The following is a 21,713-nucleotide window of genomic DNA, read 5'->3' as shown; positions in this document are numbered from 1 at the left end:
ATTATAGAATCTCCTTTTTAACATTTGTGACAACATGGATGGATCTTGAGAGAGTAATGCTGAGCGAAACAAGTCAGACAGAAAAAGCAGAGAACCATGTGATTTCACTGATAGGTGGTATATAAACCAAAAACAACAAAAGAACAAGACAAACAAATGAGAAACAGAAACTCATAGACACAGACAATAGTTTAGTGGTTGCCAGAGGGTAAGGGGGGCGGGGGGTGGGGGGTGGGAGATGAGGGTAAGGGGGATCGAATATATGGTGATGGAAGGAGAACTGACTCTGGGTGATGAACACACAATGGGATTTATAGATGATGTAATACAGAATTGTACACCTGAAATCTATGTAATTTTACTAACAATTGTCACCTCAATAAATTTAATTAAAAAAAAAAGAATCTCCTTTTTAACATCTATTAAACACAGTTCTGCTTAGGCGCTGGGCAAAAAAAGCTGCACAGGCACTTTTGGTCTTCTACGAGGTTCTAATGTAAGACACTGAAAAGTTAAATATGGATATCTTGTATAAGTGGTAAAAGAATCAGCAGAGGGATAATTTTTTTAAATACCCCAACATTTAAATTAATTTGATAATTAATAAGATAAATAGAATGTAAAGAAGGCGGCTTTTCTGCAGCTGTTTGGAGGACAAAATCTTGTTGCACTTACATAATGATGAAATTCTAGGCATAGGGGCTGTACCAAGACTAGAGTAAAAACTAGTAAGGTAGTGGAGCTTAGCAATAGATCTGATTTTTATTTCATTTGTAATCAAAGTATGCATGCACATATTTTAATGAGTTATGTAATGCTTCAAGACTTATGAGGACAAAAGAAGTCACTCCCTGTCTCTTCCTACTTTCCTTCCACATAGTATCCCATTCTCCAGAAAAAATAAAGAAAAAATTGCTATTCATAGTGATTTTTTTCTTGGGTTTAACTCCATAATTCCATATGCTATACTAATGTTTCTATTGCTTAATTTGTAGATTTTTGTCATAATTTATTGACTTATGATAGATGAGTGTGCTAGGTCTCATGTGACACCCAATTAGACATCCAATTAGTTCAATTAGATAAAGGTGGAAATTGCTGGGTGCGTTTCTAATGAAGCTTCCCTAAAAAGCTGGTGAGTCAGCTGGCAGGCACTGCTTATATTTCCCTCTACATCCTTTCTCCTTCTGAGAAGAAGGATATGGTGACTGAAATTGTTGCACCCTTCTTGTGATCATGAAATGACACCCAGGAAGGGCGAGGTGGTAGGCAGAATAATAGCCCATAATAGTCCCCAAAGATGTCCGTGTCCTAATCCCTGGAACCTGTGAATATGTTGCTTAAATTACAAAAAGGACGTGGCAGCTGTGATTAAAGTTATGGATGTTGAGATGGGTGAATCAAGCTGGATTATCCAGATGAGTGCAAACAAATCACGTGATTCCTTAAAAGCAAACCATTTTTCCCAACTAAGGTCAGAAAGGATGTGATAATTTAAGAAGGATTAGAGACAAACCTTTTCCAAAAAATAAAAACAAGCTTTATTTATGTAGGACTTCTAACTTGGTAAAGGTGCAACGATATTTTTTTCCACAATTATCGTTCTAGAGACCTGGTGATCCCAATGTTCAAAAAGTTTATTTCAAAATTAATTACAAAAACAAACCCACACCGAAAACAAAACAGCTTTTAAGTTGGCTTGGAGTGTACAGCCATTGATTTTAGCCATTCTTTAAAAACAAGACCACCACACTTCCTTGGAAATCAGGTGAGATGGAGTCACCCACAAAAGGAAATATCTTTTAATTAGCAACCTATGTATGATGACTAAATTTGTGTCATCTTGACCACAGGGTGCCTAGATATATAGTCAAACATTCTGAGTGCTTCTGTGAGGGTGTTTTTGGATGAGTTTAGCATTTAACTTAATTCCCTTTTGCTCCACCAATAATTAGCTTTTCTGGCTCTGAAGATGAAGAAAGTGGCCAAGGGCCAAGGAATGCAGGTCATCTCTAGTAGCTGAGAATAGTAAGGAAACTCATCCTCTCCTAATGCCTCAGTAAGAAATGCAATCCCTCTGATACCTTGATTTTAGCTCAGTAAGACTCACGTTGGATATCTGAGCTACACAACTGTAAGATAATATATTTGTATTGTTTATGACACTTAGTTTGTAGTAATTTATTATGGTGAAAAGGAAAGTTAGTATAGAAGCCAACTATCAGAAAATGGGAGCAGAAAAAATAGAAGGAATCTGGAACACTGATAATTCATGGAGCTCCGGATGACTACATTTAAATATTGTATGTGTGTTTGAGAGAGAAAAAATTAAATCTCTATCTTCTCTGTGTGTTGTTTTTCAGGTCTCTGTTGTCTTCTATCAGGATTCAACTCTTCACTAATACAATGAGGACTGAGTTCCCTTTTATACTCTTTTCCTTTCCATCATTCTCCAATTTGATGGTTCAATTTTTACTGAAATGAATATTCAGGATTGATGATTTTTGGTGAAATCAATATTCAGTGTTTATATATATAAATAATTCACTGCTGAGCCAAGAAATCTATATCTATGTTTCCCCCTCAATGGAAAATGTTTTCTTTTCAAGAAAAGAGCGTGTGTGTGTGTGTGTGTGTGTGTGTGTGTGTGTGTGTGTTTCTAAATAGTAAAACCTATCAGTTTGGCTATTGATTCTGCTTTTCTCTTCTTGGGGAACTCCTCCTGGAAGCTTCCATTGCCCCTTCCCATCCAGACTGGTTGTAGTATGGGACTGCTGGCCACCTGCTATTTTGATAATTCCTTTTGCCTATTTTCTGTGTTAGATCTTCTGATTCTTGAAGTCATGGTATATGTTTCCATTTATTTGTATCTTCTTTAATTTCTCTCTTCAAAGTCTTATAATTTTTGAGCACAGTTCTTTTATTTCCTGAGTTAAATTTACTTCCAAGGAGGGTTTTTTTGTTTGTTTGTTTTGCTTTCTTTTGTTTTTTAATGCAATTGTAAATGGGGTTGTTTTCTTAATTTCTCTTCCTGATTCATTATTGGTGTATAAAAATGTTTGTTTTCTCCTTTCGTTTGCTTGAAGAAGTCCTTTAAAGATTTCTTGTAATACTGGCTTGGTGTTAATACATTTCTTTAGCTTTTTCTTGTCTGTAAAACTTTTTGTCTCCAATTTTAAAGAATAGCCTTGTTGGGTAGAGTAATCTTGGTTGTAGCCCATTGTTTTTCATCACCTTGAATATTTCCTGACACTTCCTTTTGGCCTGCAAAGTTTCTGACGAGAAATCAGCTGATAGTCTTATGGGAGCTCCCTTGTAAGTAGCTAGTTGTGTTGTCCTTGCTGCTTTTATGATTCTCCCTTCATCTTCAACATTTTCCACTTTATTATAATGTGTCTTGCTGTGGGCCTGTTTGGCTTCATCTTGTTTGGGCCTCTCTTTACTTCCTGGGCTTGTATGTCTATTTCCTTTCACCAGATTAGGAAAGTTTTCAGTAATTATCTTCAAGTAGGTTCTCAATCATTAGCTCTCTCTCTTCTCCTTCTGATACTCCTATTTTGTGAATGTTGTTACACTTTCTGTTGTCCCAAACATCCCTTGAACTACCTCTATCATCCAGATGAGAACAATAAGGGGCTTAGAGAAGTTATGTATGGTTTAAGGTCACATGGACAATAGTAGCAGAATAGGAGTCAAATACATGTGGTATGATTTATAAAATTACATGCCTCTCTTCAGAGATGGCTGTATTTTAACTTCAGAAAGAGATTAAAAAATTGAAGTGGATATTGAGGTATAGTTTCTAATAACAATCTGTAATCAAAAAACATTTCTTAGAACTGCAATAGGACACAGTAAAATATTGATAAGGTCCTAATTTGTGCTTTCTTTCTTTCTTTCTTTTTTAATCTCTTCATTTTATCCCAGAGTTTAAATATAGCAGAGTGGGTTTAGGATATTAGGAAATATAGTCTCCTCTAAAACTTCTGTAAATCACAATTAAATATTTAAGATGTAAATAGAATTATGCTTATAGCATTTTATTTACAATATATTATTTATGAGGATTAACAGTCTTATATAGAAATTTGCATATCTAATTTTTCTTGTGAATTTTTTTTTTCTCAAATGACAAGTAATTTTAGAGAATGTTATCTTTTTAAGTTACTTTAAATCATCCTTCAAGGACTTATTGAAACAGATTGTAAAACCTTAAATTAAAATAGAACACAACTAGAATCTACTATTAAAGTATTTGCGTTTTAAACTTGAGTAGACATAAATTCATTTTGAAAAGAACGTTTATATTTAAATGCAGAGCAAACATGAATGACTTGATTTTAACTGACAATTTGGTTTTATCATTTACTATTCCACAAAAAGTTAGAATGACTCTCTGAGGTTAAATTTTCTGTGTGTAATGATAGTTTAATTCAATTTTTAATATAGATATGCATTCATACATGAACTTCAGTTGTTTTATTCATTATTGTTAAAGTTTAAATCTCTAAGTAGATATGTTTGTGGGTGTGTGTGTGTGTGTGTGTGTGTGTAATGGTAGTCCATAATTTTCCTGGTAAAACCAACATTTTGTTAGAAACGTATTTATATTAATATTTCATTGCTATATATCACTGCTTTTTATGTAAGTTTTTGAACTCTTACTAGGAATCACCCAATATTTTCTACCAGTCTCTCATATATTTCAAAACAGCCTGTACTTTTTCTACCATATTCTTCATTTCTCTTACTTTTCTTGGTGGATACTGACCATCAAGTTACTTTAGGCAACATCTTTAAAATACATTAAAATTAAGCTAATTCAGAAATTTAAAAAAAATGATATTAGTTATGTAAATGTACCAGTTATGAACTTAGTCACAGTGGATTTTCTGCTATGTGATCCTGGAAATTCATCCTGTAAATATTTCTCTTTTGCCAGCTGTCATGAGTCTATCTAAAATTTGTCAGTAAAGTACACTGGAGAGATGCTGGAGGATAAAAGGAATTTCTTTGTGGGGTCAGGTGGATTTCTAGAGGCAGGTTTCTGGAGTGCATATGGTTTCTGCAGTGTCCCGCTCTTGCAACACAGCTAGCTTCTTGCATCACAGCAATAGGCTATTACAGAGTCTAGATGTACAGTCAGATGGACTGCTGGCTCCTCTGAATGGCTTATCCCAGTACCCACTCAGGCAGCTTGGTAGCCTCAGTGAATGTCTCCACCACCCAGAGTTACAGCTACTTACTTTCCAATGATATATGGGTCTCATGACTTACAAATGACCAAGATGGGGAAGGAACTCTTCCATATGGGTTCCTTTCCTTGGATACTCTGTCTCAGTCCTAGAGGTAGTAGCTATACTATACCCTACATCTTCCACTCTTATGTTCTTTAGAGTTGTTTACTCCTTCCTAGTAAATACTGTTTCTTCAATTTCCTGTTATAGTTAGTAATTCTTCACATTAAACTTCCCTGTTTCAATTATTGTATGTTTTCTTTCCCTGGTTGGACTCAATATAACCAATAACAAACAGTTATGTATACTATGCCCTCAGTGAAACTGAATATTCTTCAGTGCACACTGTTGAAGAGGTGTCTGTATGTATGATATGCCTGGGATATCTGTAGAGTAGATAGACACCCAGGAACCCACCAAGACAAGCAGTTATTTATAACACAACTTCTTCAGAATACTTAGTTCACTGTGACATTGAAACAGCAAATAGGGTGTTTCAATGGAAATAATTTAATCAGCGGAGGTAAGTGGCTTGGGCAAAGAATTGGATGCAAATCTGAAAACAAGACAGTTTTAAACATATAAACACGGCAAGTTTCAAGTTAATGCTATTTTTACATTGAAATAAATAAATTTAATACATGAATGTGCAAGAGAAGTAGTCATTCCCATGTAATTTTATATTCTTGTCATAAGTAATGCATGAGTCCATTGCAGACTTAAAAGTTTAAAACAGAATACATATTGACTTCAAAGTACTTGACTTCAGATATTCCCACTCTAAAAATGCCTATGAAGTTGGGAATCAATGGGATCCTAAGTAGGAGACAGTTAATACTAATCAAGGGAATGACTCCATCATCTATGCATTCCTAACAGCTACCATGTTTTCCTGAAAATAAGACCTAGCTGGACAATCAGCTTTAATGTGTCTTTTGGAGAAAAAATTAATATAAGACCCAGTATTATATTATATTATATTATATTATATTATATTATATTATATTATATTATATTATATTAATTATATTAATTATATTATATTATATTATATTATATTATATTATATTATATTATATTATATTACCTGATCTTATATTACAGTAAAATAAGACTGGATCTTATATTAATTCTTGCTTCAAAAGACACATTAGAGCTGATGGTCCGGCTAGGTCTTATTTTCAGGGAACACGGTATATGGGGCTAGGATTTTACTTTCCTCTTTATAAAATAAAAAGTAAAAGAGTTCACAATGTGAGAAAGAGATTAGAACTATAAATTTATGTTCCTGTTGTAGGTAACTAATCTTTTTTTAAGGTTTATAATAATTTTATTTTTATTTATTTTTTATTAGTTTCAGGGGTACAAAACAACATATGATTAGACAGACATTTACACCCCTCACAAAGTTATAACCCCACCAAGTCTACCACTCATCTGACATCGCACATAGCTATTACAATACCATTGACCATATTCCTTATGCTATACTCATCCCGTGAGTGTGTGTGTGTGTGTACACATATATATTTAATTATAGTTGACATTCAATATTATTTTATATTAGTTTCAGGTGTACAGCGCAATGTTTCGGCTTTATATAATCTATGATCACCCCAATAAGTATAGTACCCATTTGACAAAATACATAGTTTTTACAACATTATTGACTATATTCCCCATACTGCAATCACATCCCTGTGACTATTTTGTGACTATCAATTTGTACTTCCCAGTCCCTTCACCTTTCTCACCCATCCTCCAACCCCTCCTGTCTAGCAATCATCAGTTTATTCTCTGTATCTATGAGGCTATTCATAGGAAACTAATCTTGGCTCATACAGCCTGAATTGTAGGTGGTACTGTTAGGTAGTAGCTGCTTTCACCCTTTTCTGGCAACATGAAGAGGGTTACCTTACAGCTGCCAAAGCGTTTGTTCCCCTGCGCTTTTCCCAGGGTGTCACAAGGGAGTGCTTCAGCAAACTGAGACTCATGGAATCATGTTGGTCCCTCCTCTTCAATGGATGGTGACTCCATCCCCTGGGTTTACGCAGATGTGAAGGCACAGTACGTGCTGGAGCACAATGGGGACTTTCGGAAAGACAGCCAGCAGGCACATAATTCCCAGATCTTGAGATTAACATCCTCAATTGTTAACCAATAAAAGCTTTGTGTTGGCCTATTCAGGGCTCAGTCCTTGAGGCTTGAGTCCCTTGGCCCTGCTTGCACTCTATTCTTGACTACTGTCTGTCTTAACCCTGCGTTGCCCTTCTTGCTTCCCACAGCTCTTGTCGTGAAGGATGTGACAGAAGAGAATGGAAGAGATGATAAAAGCTTTGTTTCTAAACACTGGAAAACATTTATTAATTTTATAACATTGGAAAGTCGCCATTATTATTGCAAGTCACCTCTTGAATTGCTATCAGTGAGTCAAATTCTTACCATATCTCTCTCTAACATTGGCTTTCAAAAGAAACAATGGCATTCAAGTAAATACTAAGAAAATTACTGCCTTCTATATTGTCATTAAAGTAGAAGCAGAAAGAAATATTACACCAGAAGCTAAAAGATGTGGGGTTTTGTCCCTTGTCCTCCAAATTCCCCATCAATCCCTCCCCCATACTATTTCTGCTCTGGACTCTAGGGCAAAGAAAGATAAAATTTGTAAGTCTTAATTTCCCTATTTGCAGATGATGACAATTTGCTTTGTCTCATGTCACAAAGTTGTTTTGAGGATCCATAAAGATAGTGAAAGTAAACATTTTAGAAATTGATAAATAACAATAAGTACAAACTATTTTTATAATGAGACCATGTTATAAAGCATGGTTATAAGGCATGCTTCCACGAAGTTAGTACAGACATATTGATTAGTATTTGCATAAGGGCCTATCTGGCAATACTGGCTACTGTAGAGGTATGTTGGACATTATTATATAGTAGACAAAAGCACAAGATTTGAAATCAATCTAGTATAGATTAAAATCTACAATCTGTCCTTTACTAACTGAAATACTTTGGGCAAGGTAGTTAACCTCATTCACCTCTTTTTTTTTTTTTGGTCATGTGTAAAATGAAATAATAATGTTAATTTACAGAGTTGTAAAATATAGATAAAATAAATATGCTAAGCACTTATCACACAGTATATAAGACATAGTAAATCCCCTATCACTGCTATCTCACTGTATAATAAATCAGTTACTTGTACCCAATACGTATACATATCTATCACAATTGTAAGCTTGAGAACAAATAAGGACATTTCACAGCACATTCTGTGTGAATATATTATCAATTATAATAGATGCCATCTCTCTCTCTGTTTTTCTTTTCTTTTTTTTTTAATTGGTAAAATTGACATTACAATTTGAAAAGAAATATTTTAAAACTGAAAATAAAAGTAAGGTTTTGTTTATTTTTTATCAGAAAGTAAAAAATTCTCAAAAGCTCTGTTTTTGAAATTTAGTAATTAAAAAGCATGTGATTACTACTATCTCTTAAACTATTTTAAGTGAATTGATAATTGACTATTCCTAATTGGTGTTAATATTATTTAATGTGAGGTAATACTATTTAAATTTATGCAAATATGAACATCTGAACGCCAGTTACCATCCTTAAGTGATAGAAATTGGGGCTTGATGAGAAAATCTATTTGCTTTACATACTGAAAGAATGTTGGCTTTAAGGTAAAATTATGGAATTTCCATTAATATTTCAAGACAGAAAAAAACACACAAATAGGATTTCATTATTAAGGAAAATTCAAAGATAACTTTATGCTCTTCTTTTTCCACATATACACTGAATAATGAGTAGAAATCATGGTTTATGTCTCAATATAACTGAATAGAAATAATTCACTGTTAATACAGAGTACTAGGATGAATTTCCAAAAGATTAGTTCACTTATTTATTCATCCTCTCAAACAAATATTTATTGAACATTTATTATATGAAACACTCAAGTTCTGCGTAATGAGAGAGACAGAGAGGAGAGAAGCAATTTTCCAACCCCTCCTCCACGGAGTTTCTGGCGAAAATTGGCATGTTTTCAACTGAGATTACGTCAAACATAAAGGTACAGTTATGTAAAGAGGAACAGCTTTAAGAAAACATGATTTCAATATAGAAATAAAAAAGATATACAAATATATTTAGTATGATATCAAATATTAAAAAGTAAAACAAAATGAAAAGGTTCTTGACCAAAAAAAAAATACACACACACACACACACACACACATCTACAATACAACAGCAACAGTTTACTATTGAATACCTATGATCCACCCTGAACTAAACTGGAATAACCAATTTTGGAAAATCAATTAGGTTCCAAGAAACATTTTAAAAATTTGCTCTTGGCTACTCCACAAAATGCAAATCTCCTAATTGTTTTGTACTTTGCTCATTATGAATATTACTGTGTTAAATGGAAAATAAAAACAACTGAAATATTATAACATCAAAATAAGATTGTAATAAATGTATATTTAGCAAGTACTCCCCAGATAATTTTCTAGAGCTATCTTTTGGGAAGATGTTTTAATCAGTCATGAACCTGAGCAGTGTTCCAATTTGCAATGAAGTCTGACTATCTTAATGACATTTTCTATTAAGATAGAATTTTAAATATTATCATTAGTTTTCAAGGATGTATTAAAATCTGGCAAAATTCCAATAGCAATAATCTAAATTTGAATGAATAACAATGTAAAGTTTTGGAATGTATTACAGCTGTATATTTCCAGTCATATAAAATTACTGATAATATATTTGACAATAGTGATTGATACTGATCTTGAAGATAATTGAATGATTACCTTATGATGGTCTGAACTTCCAGTAGCGAACAGATCAACTCTCTGGCTTCTTGACATCTCCAAATCTATGTAGGAAATCAAAACTAGAAGTTAATGCTCTTTGGTAAGGCAACTAAAGTAGGAGCTAAGTTGTGTTCAGAAGTGTGTCAAGAGCAGATTTTGATGTCAAATGACAGTATTCCTATGAATCCAATGCTCTCTGATTACTTAATATGGTGACTTTGCCTACCACAAGGGTAACTGAAAGATTACAATCACATTTGGTAGGCATAGTTAAGTGTCAAAAAACACTCTTAGAATGACACATCTCAAATAAGACCAAAAGTATTAATAAAGGTAACTATAGGACTGCATAAATAAGAAATCCACTATTCCAATGGATTGATTGATTGATTTTCTTTGATTTAACTGCAAGTTTGAATTACCCATATTACTCAGTTAATTGTAATTATCATTATTTATCCTTGCAAGATCCTTTTCTATTTTTTTATTCCTACTTATCCCCACACCCCAGTACCATTTTCTCTTTACTTATCCTACTTCCCGTAAACAATCTATTTTGTTTACTGTGTGCCTTTTTGTTTGTTATGTATCCTTCCCAAATGTTTACTGTGGCTTTGGGTATATGTACTATTTTAAATTTATATAAAAGGCATTAGTTATATATTTTTTTGTTACCTCTTTTTAAATGGTCAAGGCTATGTTTATAAGATTTCTCCATTTTTTTTCTGGGTCTGTATTTAATCTATGGCTTTCTGATACTCCCTGCTATACAGATCCATTCCAGTTTGCCTACTTATCCTTCCATTGAATGACGTCAATATTGCTTCCAAATTTCACTACCAGAAATAACACTTCAGTGAACATCCTTGCACATATTTCCTTATTGACTTGTACGTGTATTTCTTTTAAAGTTGCTGGTTCATATGGTCTATGTGTCCTTAGTTTACATAAATGGTATCAGAGAGTTTTCCAGAATAGCTACATCAATCTATATTCTACCAGGGGATGTGGGCATAAAGGAATCATCATGAATCATTGGTGGAATGAAACTGCTTGTGGGATGTAGGTTTTTCAAATCTGTAAATGTGCTGCTCATAAAGTATACTACACTCTTGTTGATTTTTAGGAGTTGCTTGTATACTCTAGATATTAGGCCCTTGGTTGATAGTATATAATGCAAATATAATAACACTTGGGTAATATTATTTTCCATGATATTCTTGTTTGAAAAAAAAGTTTTTATGCAAATTGTGTCAATTTTTACACTTATGATTTAGCTTAAATAATTTTTTAAAGGAAATTCTTCATTGCCTTAGATAATAAAGTTACTGTCCTCTATTTTCTTTGATTTACCTTAAATTTTATCTTTCAGATTTAAATCTTAATTTATCCAGTTCTACATTTGTAGTGTTAAACAGGGGTAACATTTTGTTTTACTACATAGAGTTAACTTCTCCAAAATTAACTTACTAGATAATCTGTCCTCTCTGAATTGATGTATGAATCTAACTTTATCACATATTAAGATGCCACTTGTGTATGAATATTTCATTCAGTATGCCTGTTCTTGTACCATAATAGTACTGTTTTTATTTCTATAGTTTTATAATGTATCTTAATTTCTGGTAGGGCAAAGTAGTACTTTATCACTCTTTATCAAGGTTGATTTAGTTATTTGTAGGACTTTATTTCTCCATATAAATTTTAAAATAAGATTATTAATACACTTTATCAAAATACTAGTTGGATATTTTAATATGGATTTCAATGACTTTGCAACACAATCCTGATTTCTAATGGAAGTAGCTGACATGTAAGATAGAATCCTTGCTTTCATAGATCAAAAATCAAATAAAATTCTACAATTCTTATAATTGATATAAATAGCAAATTTCTAAAGAAAAGTCTAGTAACATAATATAAGATATTCAACTTAATGATAAACCAAAACATATAAATAAGTATCACCCTGTAAAAAATTATTTTTTATTTCCATATTGGAAAAGATTCAAAGGATTGACCATACAGAGAGTTTAAAGTGTTGTGAAATGGATGGACACTCTCAAGTGTGTTACTGGGATAATAGATAGAGTCAAAAATTCAGAAGAACATTTTGTTAACATAAAACATTTTAAAATGTTAATAATACTTAATCTATTATTTGTACTTTTTAAGAAGATATGATCAAAGAGCTATACGAAATGTATGTACAAGGGATGCTCATCACAAAGAAGATGGACAGTAATCTACAGGCCATCAATACATAATTGTGTAAATATATTAATAGTTTCATACAGATCACATAATGAGATATTATGTAACAATTTATTTGGCTAGTCATTTCAATACTCTATTTCTGCCCTGATAAATATTTTATCAAGCCTCTGTTCCATCATACACCATGTAACTATTTAAATAAAGTCACCAATGTGAATGTTTTATATGAAGTCATGTCTAAATTACTGGTTTATAAGAAGCAGGCTTCAAAGACTACATATAACGGTTTCCCAAATTTACATATATGTAATAGCTGAAATTACTAATTATTGGAATGTTATATCTAATTAATTTTTTTATTTTTAAGAACGTGTATTTTTAGCATTAGAAAATACAATAAAGCAATTTGATTCTGAAAATAGGAAATGCATTTATTAAAAAATAATTCACAAATTATTCTTTAAAAAATTCATGTTTCTTCTGTATTTACTATATATAAAGGAGTTCTCAAACAGTTTATTTTATTGAAACTGTTTAAAATATTTTTAAAAATTGTCTAAAAATCAGCAATATGTGTTACTTTTGCTGTATAAGTCATATATGGTAATTTCAAGAAGAATTGGAGATGATTCATATTACTGAAGAAGAAAATTACCATCGTAAAAAGGATCAAATCATTGGAATGCAATGTGACCACATATCCGTGTAATTAGTTACAGCAACTGGACATTTAAATTTAATTCAGTTTCCTGGTGATTAGGACTTAAAAAAAAAAATATATATATATATATAATTAAACATTCTTTGGAACCCAATCTTATGTGTTTACCATATAAGTCTTATCAAATGGAAAATGAGTAGCAAAATAAGCTCCGTTTTCACAAAATTTATTTTTGATGAAATAAACATTCATCATAAAAACTTTTCTTATAACAGTTAATTGAATTTAGTGAAAGTTTTGAGTTACAAATGAGACAGCATTTCCACAGGGAGATAAGACAATATACTCCAGTTACATTACCTTTTGATAATCTATCTTAATGTGGAAATAAAGCACAAGGAATCCAAATAAATTGATAGTTAACATGTCCCTTAAATTATTTCCCTTACATATTGAATATCTCAAGTGGGTTTTTGTTTAATGTGACAACAAAATTATTTTATGGTTGAATTCTCTGGCAGATGTTTGAGATGCTAATATTCTATAGTTCAATTTTTACTCATTAAAAGAGTTCTATGAAGATTATTATTTTAAAAAGGTCTTGTTATTTTTAGCACAGTTGCTGGTAACCTATTCTTTCTCTAGCTATCAAAATTAGAAAGAAGGAATGTTGTAAAGTGGAAAGAACTGACTGGCATTAGAATGGATTACATCCCTGGCTCTGCCATTTACCAGCTTAAGGATTCTCAATTTTCTCATCTATCAAATTAGTATAAAGATATGCTTGCAAATTTGCTGTAAGGATTAGATGCTGTAACCATTTATGGAAACTGTAGCTATTATTATCATGCCTACTTTATGATGCAAAAACCTTATCATCGCAAAGATTTGCATTGATTTACGTTTTCTTGGCAAAGAAATGTGATCACCATAACAACGACTACTATTTGACTACCCAATATTCATTTTCTCCGTATTTATTATCAAAAAACTTTGATTGTATTTGGAATGCCAACGGGCTCAAGCTCACACATTTTCTCACTTCTCTTGAAGTTAGGGATAGTCTCGTGAATCCTAGCTTTGGCTAATTATATGGATGTGTAAGATGTTAGTTTAAACTTCTGGAAAACTTTTTAGCAGGGTTCTGTTACATGTGGATAAACACAATATCTAATTGACACCAAATTTCATTAATTATAGTGTAATTTTATAAGTAACAAAAACATATACTCTGGAATACAGCGGGATGAGATCGGGAGACAAGATCTACTTACTGCAGTGTGGGAGCAAGCATATTGACTCCTGACATGCAGCAATGAAATATTTGGTCAAATTTTTTCTTTTTTTTAACTAAATTTATTGGGGTGACATTGTTTTATAAAGTTAAATAGGTTTCAAGTGTATAATTCTATAATACATCATCTGTATATTGCATTGTGTGTTCATCATCCAAAGTCAAATCTCCTTCCATCACTATGTATTTGATTTCCTCTTACCCTTTTATACTCCCTATCTCCCCCCCCTTTCCTGCTGGTAACCACCAAACTGTTGTCTGCATCTATGAGTTTTTGTTTGTTTGTTTGTCTTGTTCATTTTGTTGCTTTCTATTTTATATAACACATATGAGTGAAAGAAACCATATGGTTCTTTACTTTTTTCATTTGACTTATTTTGCTTAGCATGGTATTCTCAAGGTCTTTCCATGTTGTCACAAACTTTTCCACTTGGGATGAAGAACATGCGATATTTTAGGTTATAAAGATAGAAGAAATGGAAGAAAAAAATCCAGAATATTAGGTACTTATTGCTGTTTTCTGGGTCTTGCAAGAAAAAAATAGAACTAGAAACGGAAGGAAATAATTCTGTCCTAAGATTTGCTCTCTACTTGTGATCCACAATCCAAATTGACTGAGAGTTCCATTATTTGTAGTTTCCAGGGTTAAAAAGACTACAAATTGCAGTGGTTATTATGGTGGTTTTGAAGCTGCAACCTCAATAGGAAGTCATAATTGTGTGAAACGCTTTTTCCAACTACTTTCCTTTAAGTGTTAGTCACTAAACAAGAGCAGGAGCCCACAACAAAAGGCCTATTGTTTCAAATTGCCTTAAGGCAGCTGCAGGCAAAGGCAAATTGCTTTAAGACCTTTAAAGTAAGGGCCAGGGGATGAAAAGCATAGAGTCCAGTAGAAAAAGAATGGAGTCTTCAGCCTTACAGATTTTACAGTGTTTCCCTGAAAATAAGACCTAGCTGGACCATCAGTTTCAATGTGTCTTTTGGACCAAATATTAATATAAGACCCGGTCTTATTTTAATATAATATAATACAATAGAATATAAATTAATATAAGACCGGGTCTCATATTATATTGTATAAGACTAGGTTTTATTTTAAAATAATGTAAGACCGGGTCTTATACAATATAATATAATTTAAGACCCGGTCTTATATTAATTTTTGCTCCAAAAGATGCATTGGAGCTGATGGTCCAACTAGGTCTTATTTTCGGGGAAACAGGGTATCTAAGATAAGATCTTTGACTGTGATTACATGCAATTTACCAGAAACATATAGTTCTTTCTTGCACAAGATAATAAATCCTCATTCTGGAGAACTCAGGCTTTTCACATGAAACAGATGTGGGCAGAACTGATGTATGTCATTACAGGGCAGAGCCAGCATGCGGTTCATAATCTCTCCTTTCCTTCTGCTTCAAGAACTATAATGCTCTAAAGAGACCCTAAGTCCTGGAATGAAGTGAGTGTGGAGTACAGCTGTGGCTGTCTGCAAACAGATGTGGTTGAAAATAGAAAGGTCCTTGTTATTGTCAAATCCAAAATCTGGGGATCCTTTATTAGTAACACAGTATATCCTAACCTGATTATACATAAAGCCTTATCCTCTTGATAAGCATATTTAGAAAATAGCAATTGACTTGCTGCTTCAATTATTATACGTGGACCTTCATTATGGAAACAAATTTTTACCATCCGAAAAGAGATACCATAAAGAAAGATACAAAAGGATGGGAGTAGGAAAGAACTGATAAAGGTCTCAACAAGGTGGAGTTATTTCCATAGCTTTTGAAGATTGGGACATATACTGAGAAAATACTAGATTCCACTAAGGAACTAGTAGTTAATTTTATGTGTCAACTTGGCTATGCTATAGTGCCAAACATCCACCTAGATGTTGCTATGAAGTTATTTTTTAGATGTGGTTAATATTTAAATGAGTAGACTTTGAATAGATTACCCTCCATAATGTAAGTGGACCTCATCCAATCAGTTAAAAGCCTTGAGAAAAAAGGGGTTCTTCCAAAAGGATGAAATTCTGCTTCCAGACCACCTTGGGAATCAAGACTGAAGAATTTCCAGCTTACCATCCTGACATATGTTTCTCTGGAGAACACTGCCAAATGCAAGCACCTTAAAATAACTCTTGGTCCCCAATCTCTAGGTCTTAAAATGTCAAGACATATATATTTCATATATCCTAGTCTAAAGTAATTCAAATCTATAGAGAAGTATAATTTAGAATGGGACATATAAGTAGGATAGTGAATATATACCCTTACTATACTATGATATCTGGAACATAGTTCCTTCCACAAACTAGATGAAATCCAGATTTTTCAAACTAATGGTCTTTGTTTACCACTACTGTCACTGGAAATATATGATAAATGGGAAAAGGTCATTTCTAATGAATAAGAATGGAGTATGATAATGCATTTTTAAGAATAGACTTTAATTTTTAGAGCTGTTTTAGGTTCACAGCAAATTGAGCAGAAGGTACAGAAATTTCCCAGATCCCCCTGCCCCACACATGAGTAGATTCCCCCATTATCAACATTTCCCACCAGAGTGATACATTTCCTATAATAAGCACATCAGTATCACCCAGAGTCCATAGTTCACATTAGGGTTGTATATTGTATATTTTCTGGGTTTAAACAAAAGTATATTGACATATATGCACCATTAGAATATCATCCAGAGTAGTTTCACTGTCAAAATATTCTCTGTGCTCTGCCTATTTACCCCTCCCCAATACCTGGCAACCCCTGATCTTTTTATTTTCTCCATAGTTTTGCGTTTTTCAAGTTGAGAAAGGTATCATATTACTATGAAGTCTAACCAGAGTGAAGGACAGAGGGAGAAAATATTGGATAGAAGCATTATGGACGGACTTGCATTATGCGGAAGGTTTGGCAGGACTAATGTAGAGCCTTTAAACTAAAGTCAGACAACAAATAGCCTCATATTTCGCAGGAATGGTCTCTTAGTACCATGGGTTGGGGTGGCCTTAGTGCAAACACAGTGAAGAATTTCAAAGTGCAGTACCTACAGTTCTTGGTCAATTATGCTACCTGTAGTTGGAGGTCTGGGAATGAAACTCAAGGTAGACATTAATCTTAGAATATTTTAGTTAATAGATTTAAATCAGATGAAGAGCTTTATTATTTTTCACTTTATGAATCATTTTACTTGTTTTCTATTTTGTTTCCTTTTACTAATCCGTGGACTAATTAATAGTGGTCTATCCCTCAAAACAACACTTTTACACTTTTTCATTTCTTTTTCTTTTCAAAATTTTCTTTCCTTTTCTTATTGTCCTCTTTTTTAAGGTCAGCTATTCCTAAACATGGAATGGAATGGCAGAGAGAAATTGTGGATGGTGGTTACTTAGTCTTGGTCAGAGGACTGTTGAGCTCTTGGCAGAGATACGTTTCCCTGTAGGAAACGGACACTGACAATGACATATTCAACTGAACTTACCTCTGCACAAGTCAGTTGTTTCCTGACCATTTCACCATACCTAATATATTTTCCTCCACCACATCTTCACATAACACTAAATCTTGAGCAGAAAATATTAATCTTAAGAAAAAGTATATAACTTGACTCTTGTATACATTGGATTTTTCTTTTTCATTGGAAGGCTATAAATAATTTTAAACCCTCTTATATTTTTAATGTGAGATGATTTGAAGGTATATAACAAAATATATATATAAAGAAATATTAGTGATATGTTCCTTGCTTTTTCTCTCTCTTATCTGTACATTTTCCATTGAATTGAATTTTATAAGATACAATTTCCATGATCTATAAGCTATAAAGGTTAAGTTTGATTACAATTCAGTAAAAGAAACTTACTTTTAATATCTTGAGTCATAAAATATACAATTCTGTAGTTTAACAAATAAGCCCTTTATTGCTCATAGGAGATATTAGCAGCAGAGACCCTCGTATGCATTATGTGCAGGGTATTCTGATAAAAAGCATAATTTGAATTCTGTTGAAACAATTGTTTGAAATTAACAAGTGCTATGAACTGAATGTTGGAGTCTCCCCAAATTCATATGCTGAAACTCTAATCCCCAATATGATATCTGGAGGTGGAGCGTTTCGGAGGTAATTAGCGATAGATGAAGTCATGTGGTTAGGGACCTCATGATGAGATAAAGGCCCTTAATAAAAGAGGAGGAGACAGGGCATCTATCTGTGTGCATGAACCAAGAAAAAAAATATGTGAGGACATAATCAGGAAGAGGGCCCTCACCGACAATGCAACCATGCTAGAACCCTGATATTGGACTTCCAGCCTCTAGAATAATAAGAAACAAATGTTTGCTGTAAGCCATCCAGTGTATGTTACTTTGTTACAGTAGCCCAAATTGACTGAGATGACTGGTTAAATTCAAATCTATCTCATCCTTAATACAACCTTAAAAATAAACAACCAACATAAAATTTAATTTGATCTTTAAAATCTCTCCTTTCCTGTTTGGCCATCCTTCCTCAGTAAAGTGAATTATAATACTTTGAGGCAAATAATTATTTTATATATTCTAGATTTAATTGGATCTTCCTGGGCAGTTTCTAGTGTCAATAGTAAATACTTTGAAGCAAAACTCAGGATTTCATCATGTTCCAAAAAGAGATCGTTGAACTTTCAACAGCTTTTGTGTGTATTTGGGAAGAAAAATTATTTTGTATACTAGATTACATAACCTCACCCTCCATCTAAAGTTCTCAATCTCTTCCTAAATTCTATTTTCGCAGATACCTTATCTCCCTTGTCTTCCATTACTCAACTCCTTACATCTTCTCAACTATTCTAAACAATTCATCCATTTACATGCCACTGGGCTAAAAGACATCTCATCAATGATGTGAATCTACTCTTTTCATGAAGCAATACAGGATCTATTTTATTAAAACTAATAAAAACTCCCAGAAGTAGGATTACCAGATTTAGCAAATAAAAACACATGATGCCCAGTTAAATTTGAATTTCAGACAAATAACAATAATTTCAATATTTAGAACATACTTATACTTAACTGAGCCTCCTGTATTTTATCTGGTAACCTTACCTGAAGATATGACTCCAACACTAAAACACCAAAACATTAATGAAAGTTAAGTGTATTAGATTGGAATCCTAACTTCCTTCCATGTGTAAACTGTATGATAAACTGAATCTCAATAACCTCACCTATAAAGTAGGGATTAGGATAAAATTTACTCATTAGATTGCTCTGAGTAATACATGAGAAAATGCAAGTAAAATACTTTGCATACAATATTTATTTATATTTTTACTTGCTATATCATAAAAGCTTAATGCACTTTAGCTATTACTTTAGAAGTAAGGGCAGCATTAAACAGCTTGCTTACTTAATCCCAGACATTGCAAGTGGCCCAAATGAGCCATTATTTATTTTTATTTCCATCAGTGTAGTCTCCTTTAACCTAAGTTTGAGGAATGTCATTATCTGTTCAAATAATTTAGGAGTTACTAGGAGCCCAGTGACATTTCTTTACATTCTATAAAGCATTCTAACAATTTTCTAATTGTGTGGTCACTTGGAAGCACAGCAGAGCCAGAGCTACTAAGTAGGGGTCAGGGGTATGGGCTAGAAAGGTCCCCAGAGTAATAATACATTTATATAATAATGATTAACTAGCACAAAAGAAATGATAAATTAAATAATGTTCCATGAAGTTATATGTTTATTTAAATGGTTTAAAAATATTAAGCCAAAGGGCTAATGTCAAAATTAAAAAGCACAGAAAATAAACAAAGGAGACTACATCAAACTAAAAGGTTTCTACATGGTGAAGGAAACCATCAACAAAATGAAAAGATAGCCTACTGAATGAGAGAAGATATTCACAAACAATAGATTTCATAAGGAGTTAATATCAAAAATATATAAGGCACTCATACAACTTAACATGAGAAAACCAATACAATTAAATGGGCAGAGGTCTTGAATAGAGATTTCTGCAAAGAGGACATAAGATGGCCAACAGACGTATGAAAAGATACTCAGTGTCACTAATCAATGAAATGCAAATAAAAACCACAATGAGATATCATCTCACATTAGTCAGAATGGCTATTACGATAACTCTCCACACACACACAAAACAAAAAAACAAAAAACAGACAAAAAAAACCCCACAATAACCAGCAAATAACAAGTGCTGACAAGGATGTGGGAAAAAGGGAACCCTCATGCTCTGTTGGTATGATTGTAAATTAATGCAGCCACTATGGAAAATAGTATGGAGATTCCTCAAAAAATTAAAAATAGAGCTGCCATACGATCCAGCAATTCTACTTGCGGACATGTATCTGAAGGAAACAAAAACACTAATTTGAAAAGACATGTGCCCCCATGTTCATTGCAGCATTATTTACAATAGCCAAGATATGGAAGTAGCCTAGGTGCCCATCTACAGGTGAATAAAGAAGATGTGGTACATATGTACAATGGAATGTTACTCAGCAATAAAATAGAATGAAATCATGCTGTTTGTGACAACATGGATGGACCTAGAGGATATTATGCTAGGTAAAATAAGTCAGACAGACAGAGAGAAATACCATATGATTTCACTTATACGTGGAATCTAAAGAAACAAAACAAATGAATAAACAAAGCAAAACAGAAACAGACCCATAGATACAGAGTACAAACTGACGGTTACCAAAGGGGAAGGGGGTGGAGGGACACGTGAAAAAAACAATAGTTTCCACCTTCATAGCACTTACCATAGACCAGGCATTGTTATAAATCAGGGGTGTCCAAACTGTGGCCCGCGGGCCAACTGTGGTCCGTGATCCATTTTTTATTGGCCCGCAGCAAATTCCAAAAATAGGTTTAGTTTACTTAAATAAACCAGGCAATATGTACTTCACCTCGAGTGAGTGGCCCGGCTGTTTGTGTATTTTACCAGATATGGCCCTTGGTGAAAAACATTGAAAAAAGTTTGGACACCCCTGTTCTAAATACTTTAGGTCACTTATTTATACATATTGCCCTTTCGGTGACTCTATGAAGTATGGATCACATTACCCCTATTTTGTAGATGAGATATTTGAAATACAGAGGTCTTAAAAAAAATGCAAACACATCTTTATGTTTAGGTATTTGGTGATGATGCATATTTTTACCCCCCTTTGTAGTTAAAGAATACATATGTCACTCTGTCCACCTCAACTGAAGGTTTAGAAATATAAGCTATATTTAATATATTTTTAAAGCATCACAAAATCCATATGCTTTCTCATTCCAATCTACTAAATTCTCATCTGATCACTACCAGAGGTACAAGTTTCAAGGACAGCTGCCAGAAAAGATTATGTTATTTTTTAAGGTTTGGACACTAGTTAGACATCATTCATTCATTTATTCACTCAACAATGATTTATTAAGCACCTTCTATATACCAAGCACCAGGCAGAT

At 33.0% G+C, this 21,713-nt stretch overlaps 1 long non-coding RNA gene across 1 annotated transcript in view; it reads right to left on the bottom strand.

Annotated features, from left to right (window-relative positions):
* LOC141570416 (uncharacterized) overlaps positions 1–21,113 on the bottom strand; it is a 165,565-nt gene extending 144,452 nt beyond the window's left edge. Inside the window, exons 1-2 of the long non-coding RNA XR_012494421.1 lie at positions 21,020–21,113; positions 10,067–10,131 (exon numbers count right to left, since the gene is read on the bottom strand). This is a non-coding gene — a long non-coding RNA (uncharacterized LOC141570416). The remainder of the gene's footprint in view (positions 1–10,066; positions 10,132–21,019) is intronic.
* Positions 21,114–21,713: the final 600 nt, after the last annotated feature.

Source organism: Rhinolophus sinicus, chromosome 3 (assembly GCF_057876585.1).
Source record: "Rhinolophus sinicus isolate RSI-liver-muscle chromosome 3, RSI-T2T, whole genome shotgun sequence".
NCBI classification, from domain to species: Eukaryota; Metazoa; Chordata; class Mammalia; order Chiroptera; family Rhinolophidae; genus Rhinolophus; species Rhinolophus sinicus.
The sequence above is the reverse complement of the archived record's forward strand: the minus strand, read 5'-3'. Positions and strand labels throughout refer to the sequence as shown.